The sequence below is a fragment of the Pteropus medius genome, unplaced genomic scaffold (assembly GCF_902729225.1).
Source record: "Pteropus medius unplaced genomic scaffold, Ma_sr-lr_union100, whole genome shotgun sequence".
In the NCBI taxonomy this organism is placed as follows: Eukaryota; Metazoa; Chordata; class Mammalia; order Chiroptera; family Pteropodidae; genus Pteropus; species Pteropus medius.
Genome location: NW_024349224.1, coordinates 5121338 through 5128170, shown reverse-complemented (window position 1 = coordinate 5128170; position 6833 = coordinate 5121338). Strand labels below are relative to the sequence as shown.

General features: G+C 43.6%; 1 pseudogene; it reads left to right on the top strand.

Moving 5' to 3' along the window:
• Window positions 1–6202: 6202 nt before the first annotated feature.
• Window positions 6203–6321, top strand: LOC120617407 (uncharacterized; annotated as a pseudogene).
• Window positions 6322–6833: the final 512 nt, after the last annotated feature.

Genomic DNA, 6833 nt, shown 5'->3' with positions numbered 1-6833 from the left:
ACAGCATCCAGATAGTCAGAGCTAACATTTAAAGAGCGCTTACTGTGAGCCAGGCGCTGGGTCACCCACCTTGTGGTCACTCATTCAACCCACACAAACCGATGAGGTCGTCGCAATCGTAACCATCATCCCCCTTTCGTAAGTTGAAGAGACCGGGGCCTGAATACTGAGAACTTTGTCACAGTGACACAGAGGCAGGAGGTGGAGCTGAGACACGATTTCAGCTCTGTCCAACTCCGGAGTGAAAGCTTTTATCAAGGATAGAACAGGAAGAGGGATTCAAGAGTTTGAGGTTTGAACAATTCATTCATTCATTCATTCATTCATTCAGCTGTTCGGGTAGCATTCACTGAGCTGGTACTCTGTGCCAGTTCTGTGTTAGACTCTATGCGTACAGAGATGGGCAAAACATGGCCACGCCCCTTAGGGGCTTCCAGACGTGTAAAGAAATCCACGCCCTGAAACCTTTGAGTCGTGATGAGGTCCATCTGGGGCGCGCAGCAGAAAGCAGTCCCTTCCAGCGGAGTGAGGGAACGAGTTAGCCCTCTAGCTCAGAAAGTCCGATTCTGCATTTCCTGAAATGTCTGTTTTCTAACGGAATTTTGAAGAATCTTTGTTTTCCTGTTTTGCTTGCGGCAAAGAAGCGTGACAGCATTTCCCAAATCGTACCTGAAAAAGGTACGATTCACTTTTGTGAGTTGTGAATGAAAGGGACTGTTTGCTGTTCGTTTAAAGCCAGAAAGTACTAGAAGATGCTTCAGCAAACACGGCAGTTCCCTTTCTAGAGGTCAGAGGAAGCGCCAGGGCAAGTTAAGCTTTGCCTCTGGTTTCGTATGGCTTCCTTGACACCTCATTTGCCTGTTCTGCTCACAGCTTCCACCAGTAGGTGTCAGCTGGTTGGATTAATGAGGGAAAGTCCAAGCAGCAAGAAAGATAGAAATCCAGTAAGAAAACCAGAGGCCGAGCTGAGATCGAAAGGCAGATGGATGCTCTTGAATTCTCATGAGACACCGCTGGCCATTTTTTTTTTCTTTTTTCTCAAAAGCAAAATAAGTTAAAAACTTCTGCTTTTTGAAAGACATGATGAAGAAAATGTAAAGAAAAGCCAAAGGCTGGGAGAAAATATTGCAATGCATGTAGCTGACAAAGGCTTAAATCTAGAATATGTAAAGAACTCCTACAACTCAATAATAAGAGAAAAAATATCCAATAAAAAATAGACAAAAGATTTGCACAGATAGTTTACAGATGGCCAATAAGTGCATGAAAAGATGCTCACATTCTTAGCTATTAGGGGGACATAAATTAAAGCCACGGTGACATGCTGCTACACATCCAGGAGAATGACTAAAATTAAAAAGGCTGGGAAACCAAGCTTTAGGAAGGATATGGAACTCTAGAATTTTCCTACGTTGCTGGCAGGGTTGTAAAATAGTATAAACGCTTTGAAAACCCACTTGGCAGTTTCTTAGAAAGTGTAACATTCACTTTCCTTATGATCTAGCAATTCCACTCATGGATATTTACCCAAGACAAATGAAAGCATATGTTTACAAAAAGATCTTGTACAAGAATTTCATAGTAGCTTTATTCACAGTGATCCAAAATTGGAAATAATCCAAATGCCCATTGTCTGGAGAATGGATAAACCACCTGTGTTATAGCCAAACAATGAAATACTACTCAGCCATGAAAAGGAATCATCAACTGATTAGAACAGATAACCTACTGACCTACAGGTACGCATGACCAGGATGAATCTCAGAAACAATGAGGCTGATTCAGAGCAAAAGAAGCCAGGATATGTACTGCACGAGTCCAGTATAGACAACCCTTAAAAAATCCTATAGCCAATGTAGTACTTGGCTAGGGCTGCCATACAAATACCACAGATGGGGTGACTTGAATAACAGAAATTTATTTTCTCACAGTTCTGGAGACTAGAAGTCAGAGGTCAAGGTGTCTGTAGGGTTGGTAGCGTCTGAAGGTCTCTCTCCTTGCCTTCTCGGTAGGCACGTTCTCTCTGTGTCCTGCCCTGGTCTTCCCTCTGGGCAGGTCGTGTCCTGATCTCCTCTTTTTATAATGACAATGACATAATGGAGTAGGGTCCGCCCATATAAACTCATTACCTTATTTATCTCTTTAAAGCCCTTATCTCCTTATCTTACAGTCACATTCTGAGGTACCGGGGGTTATGACTTGAACATAAGAATTTGGGGAGGGACAGGATTAAGCCCATAACAGTGACAGAAAGTTTCTTTGGAGCCAGAAGTGAGGAGGAGTCTGACTACAAAGAATTTTTTAGGATAGTAGAAATTACGTAGTAATTTTGTATTTGAATTGTTCTATATCTTAATTCATTAGTGAGATAGGACACATCCATTTGTCAAAACTCATTGAAATGAATACTTAAAATGAGTGCATTTATTATATGTAAATTATGCTTTTATACAACTAATTGAAAATAAAACCCTTCACAATATATTCAGGTTTTTTTTGTAATAAAAATAATACCTATTCATTATAAAACACTTAGATGATAAAAATAAGCAAAAAATGATAATTATCCATGATTGTTCCACTGTCATAATTTTGTTGTATGTCATTAAGAAATATACATATTACGTGTTTGTACATGTATATCTTTTAATGGTAAAATACAACACGTACTTTTTTCCGCTTTTGTCATTCAGCAATATAATACAATTTTGACTCATGACAACCATTCATTGTCATTAAATTTTATTCTATGACTCCATTTTGAATAATTTTAAAAATTGTGGAACATCATTTAATTAGCTGGTCTCAATTGTTTGACACTTAGGTCATTCACAACATATTTTTTTCTTATTATAAGCAGAGCCATCCATTCTCATCGTTAAATCTGTACCCGAATCCATAATTATTTTCTTAAGGTGCATTCTAGAAGTAGAATTTCTGGGTCGGAGGTTAGACAAATTTTAAAGCTTTCGGTATCTACATTTTATACATATGAAATTGTTATATGTGTATCATCTGTAATTGGGGACATCGGCACTGTAACCAAATGAGCATTTAGAAATATGTTTGCCAGTCGAGAGGAGGAAGATGAAATCCCGTTGCCGTTCTGGTTTGCATTTCTTTGGTTGGTTCCACCAACCTGTTCTTCCTATCTCGGTCGTGAGGAGATTGGACCCAGAAATTTAACATGACTTAGTTCAAAGGATGCAGCAGGCGCAAAGATGGATGACTTGTGACTCTGGGTCTTCTCACCCAAAAGGTCAGCCGGCTAATACTGGCCCTAACACTGAACAGATCCCTAGGCAAAGGGAGCCTGAAGCAGATCCTTCCTTCAGCTACAGCCTTGGCCAGTGGGTGGGAGGAAAGGCTCAGTGCCCCACAGTCCCCGTCCGGCTGCAGGCAGCTCACCCCTAAAAGGAGAGGAAATGGATTTCCCGTTCCAGGCCAGCACCCACTCCGTTATCTCCTTCACAAGCAGGGGGCTCCGTTCGAGCTTTGATGCAGCCACTGCCCGCTCCCTGGGGGCGTCAGCAACAAAAAGAAAAAAAAAAGGGTCGATATTCAGGGAACATCGCTGCTGGGCTTATCTCCTTCTAAAATGAGGGGGAGAGACCCAATGAACACTTTTTAGCAGTTTTGGAAAAAACAAAGTACTCGCTGGTGGGTGGAGGGGCAGATTTTCCTTTTCTACGACCTTCCAAGCTCTCGCTCAGCCCCCTGAGGAAGGAGAAAGTCTGTTCCTCTTTCAGCTAGAAAGAAAAGCGTGAGACAGGAGTGCTCCGCGCAGGCCGCACAGGCAGGGACATCGGTGCCAGCGAGAGGACAATGTGGCGTATTGTGGACGCGAGAATCGGTGAGGTCAGAGCCACCCCAGGGACGCGAAAGGATATATTTATGTAAGAGGCAGTAAAATTTGTCTGCAATTAACTTTTACCAAAACCCTCAAATCTGTTGTTTGGTTTTCAGCAGATGTTGAAAGGGTTTATCCTGGATTCTGTCTTTATTGATAGGATGTCTTTTGATCTGCAGCCAAATAAGAAATCTGGATGTTATTTTGGATTTGGAAATTTCCTTTAAATAAACATATTAGTTAAGTATGTAAATCTGCTTATCATCACTTGGGGCCTATTGCCAGAGTGGGGAACATCTGGGGCCTGGTGTCGGCCGACGTATTAATTCACACTTAGAGTGTGTTTCACCCAGGTTATTGCTGAATAATGTTACCTTGATCGCTTAAGTCAGCTGTGTCTTGACAACAGTTCATTACAAGTTTGAGGTTGAAATTTTGACTCGTGAGAAGTCCACCCAGCATGGCCCGTCTGGGCCCAGTGATTTAGGCTTCTGGCCCCCTTCCGGATGGATTTCAGAAATTAATTGTTAACATTTTGGATTATGAATGGCAGAGATCTGTGTTATTTATCTGAACCGGCCAGCATGTAATTCCGGGAAGGGATTATCTGACCTCCTCCTGATAAACACTGAAGTGGGCTCATTAATACAACCTCCTGACAGAAAGCCCTCGCTACTTTATGGACACACTTCTCCCTCCAGTTAAAACGATACTCAGTCGACGTCAACCTTTACGTCTAGAGTGAATCGTTTCATCGGGTGGGTTGGTACAGGATGGATGTCGGCAGCCTGGCATTCTCACTAACACAGGTAATAGAGCGTATAAATCCAGGAGTCTTCTGCTCCTGGATCACTTCTCGGCCAGGAGCCGAACACCAGAGGATGAATGCATGGAGGGCTCCCAAACGAATGAAGACCGTGTGGGCAACCGAGAAAATAGTTCCAACCACTGCTTGTCCGAGCAGCTGGAATTCATGCTCCAAGGCCCCGGGGAAGTGACGTGTGGGAAAGAGGACTTTCAGAGAAGCCGCGTTTATGGGTGTCTTCTGGTTAGTCCTTGCAAACCATCCGAAAGGCTTCTTTGGTGGATGAGCTAGGGAAAGCTACTATGGCGAAGAGTCGGCCAGTTTCCGAGATGTGAGAAGTGACGGTGTGTTCCTAGTTCCCACTTCTCTGCACATGTTCAGCAGGGGCGAGGGCGGGGGCTTTGTGCCACACAGTCATTCATAGGTCAAGCTCTTTCCGTCTAGTGGCATTACCGTCCCCTAGGACTTTGGAGTCCTCCATCTGACTGGAAGACAAGGGAAGTCAGAGAGCGTGGAGGGACGTTTTATAAACCAGGCCAGGAAACGGTCATTGTGCAGAGCCCCAGTTCTGTGGCTGCATCTAACTGGAAGATAAGCTGGAAGATACAGCTAAACTGTGAGCCCAGGAGAAAGCGTTTGATGCACGCTTAGTCTTATAATGGGCACCTTGGCCACGATAATAACAGCGACAGAAAATAATAGTTGCAATAGCTAACATCTATGGCTCGTTTACTATGCGTCAAATCCTGAGCTAAATGCCTTGTGTGCATTTATCTTATTCAATGTTGTTATTCCCATGCTAGAGGTGGGTAAACTGAGTCTCAGGGGGCTGAAGTAATTTCCTCAGAGTCACACGACTATAAAATCCTGCAGTCGAGACCCAGACCCAGTATGTCTGACTTTAGGTCAAGTGATCTCAGTTCTTCCCTTGATCCCAAGCACATCGGCAGATGCCTCTGGCCCGTGTTGGGTCAGCCGTGTTCCCACCGCTTTCCTTCTGTCTAGGGCTGAAATAGTGCCTCCTTCTTACTGAGACCTAGGAACTCAGTATCCTGATTAAATCCCCAAGAGCACAGCCCCTCTCGTTTCCGTGAGCGCACAGTAAACACTAGCAGGGGAAAGACAGAGTCGGAACTTCAGCCGTGAACAATGCGACGGCCCTGCTCTGAGTGACTAAGGCCGATACCACAGAGGCGTTCTCCCCAAATATCCTTTTAGTTACACATTTCCCCTTCACAAGCAGTGACGTTGAACAAACGCCGTCAAACCCCTAATGACTGTAAAATATGGGTCATTTCATTCTTTGTTTCTGGACCAACTTAATTACTTTCCATTCCCTCTCCTCCTCCCACCCCTCCCCAGACCTGGCTGCTGTACCTCTCTGTTTTTCTCCCTCCCTCCGTGTCTTCCTTTCATTTAACAAATATTTTCTGTGCACCTGCTTGCTACCAGGTAGACAGTAGTTGCAAAGACAGTCGAGATTGCTCTCTCTGTGAGGCTTACATTATTTTTCCACAACAAAATAAAAGCGTTCGATTCCGTACAAAGTCTGCGGCCATGCCACCCTCAATGAGCCCCATCCCGTCTGATCTCGGGAGTTAAGCAGGGTCGGGCCTGGTTAATACTTGGATGGGAGACCACCTAGGCAGACCAGGTGCTGTAGGCGTAAAAAGTTAAAAATAACGGATTGTAAACTGACAAGGTCCTTGCAATCTGTGCAGTCAACCAAGGATTGCCTTGCCTAAAAAAATAAATAAAAGAAAAAATTTAAAAAAATAAATTCTGTACAAATATTTTTCATGTGCAGAAGGGTGAGAATCACAAAGAAGTTTTACAATGTGGGTGTGAGGACGTTCCACTAATCTCTCCAGCAAAGTGACTTGTCTCCAGATACCAAATATGTAGGATTCAAATCTCAACCATACTAAAAAAATATAGATTACTACATATTTGAGGCCATTTGGGATTCCTCTGCAGTAACTGAACCTGTGAATTTTAGATGGCTTTACTGCAGGGGTGATGAATATAATAGGGCTGTCCCCCTTCTATTCTGAGCCTGTGGCAGACATTGCAAATTGCAGCGCTCCACCGAATTCAGGTGTGAGCTCAGAATCTTTCTCCACACACAGCTTTAGGCTGCCCCTACTAAACAACTGACATCAGCATAAGTGAATTTAA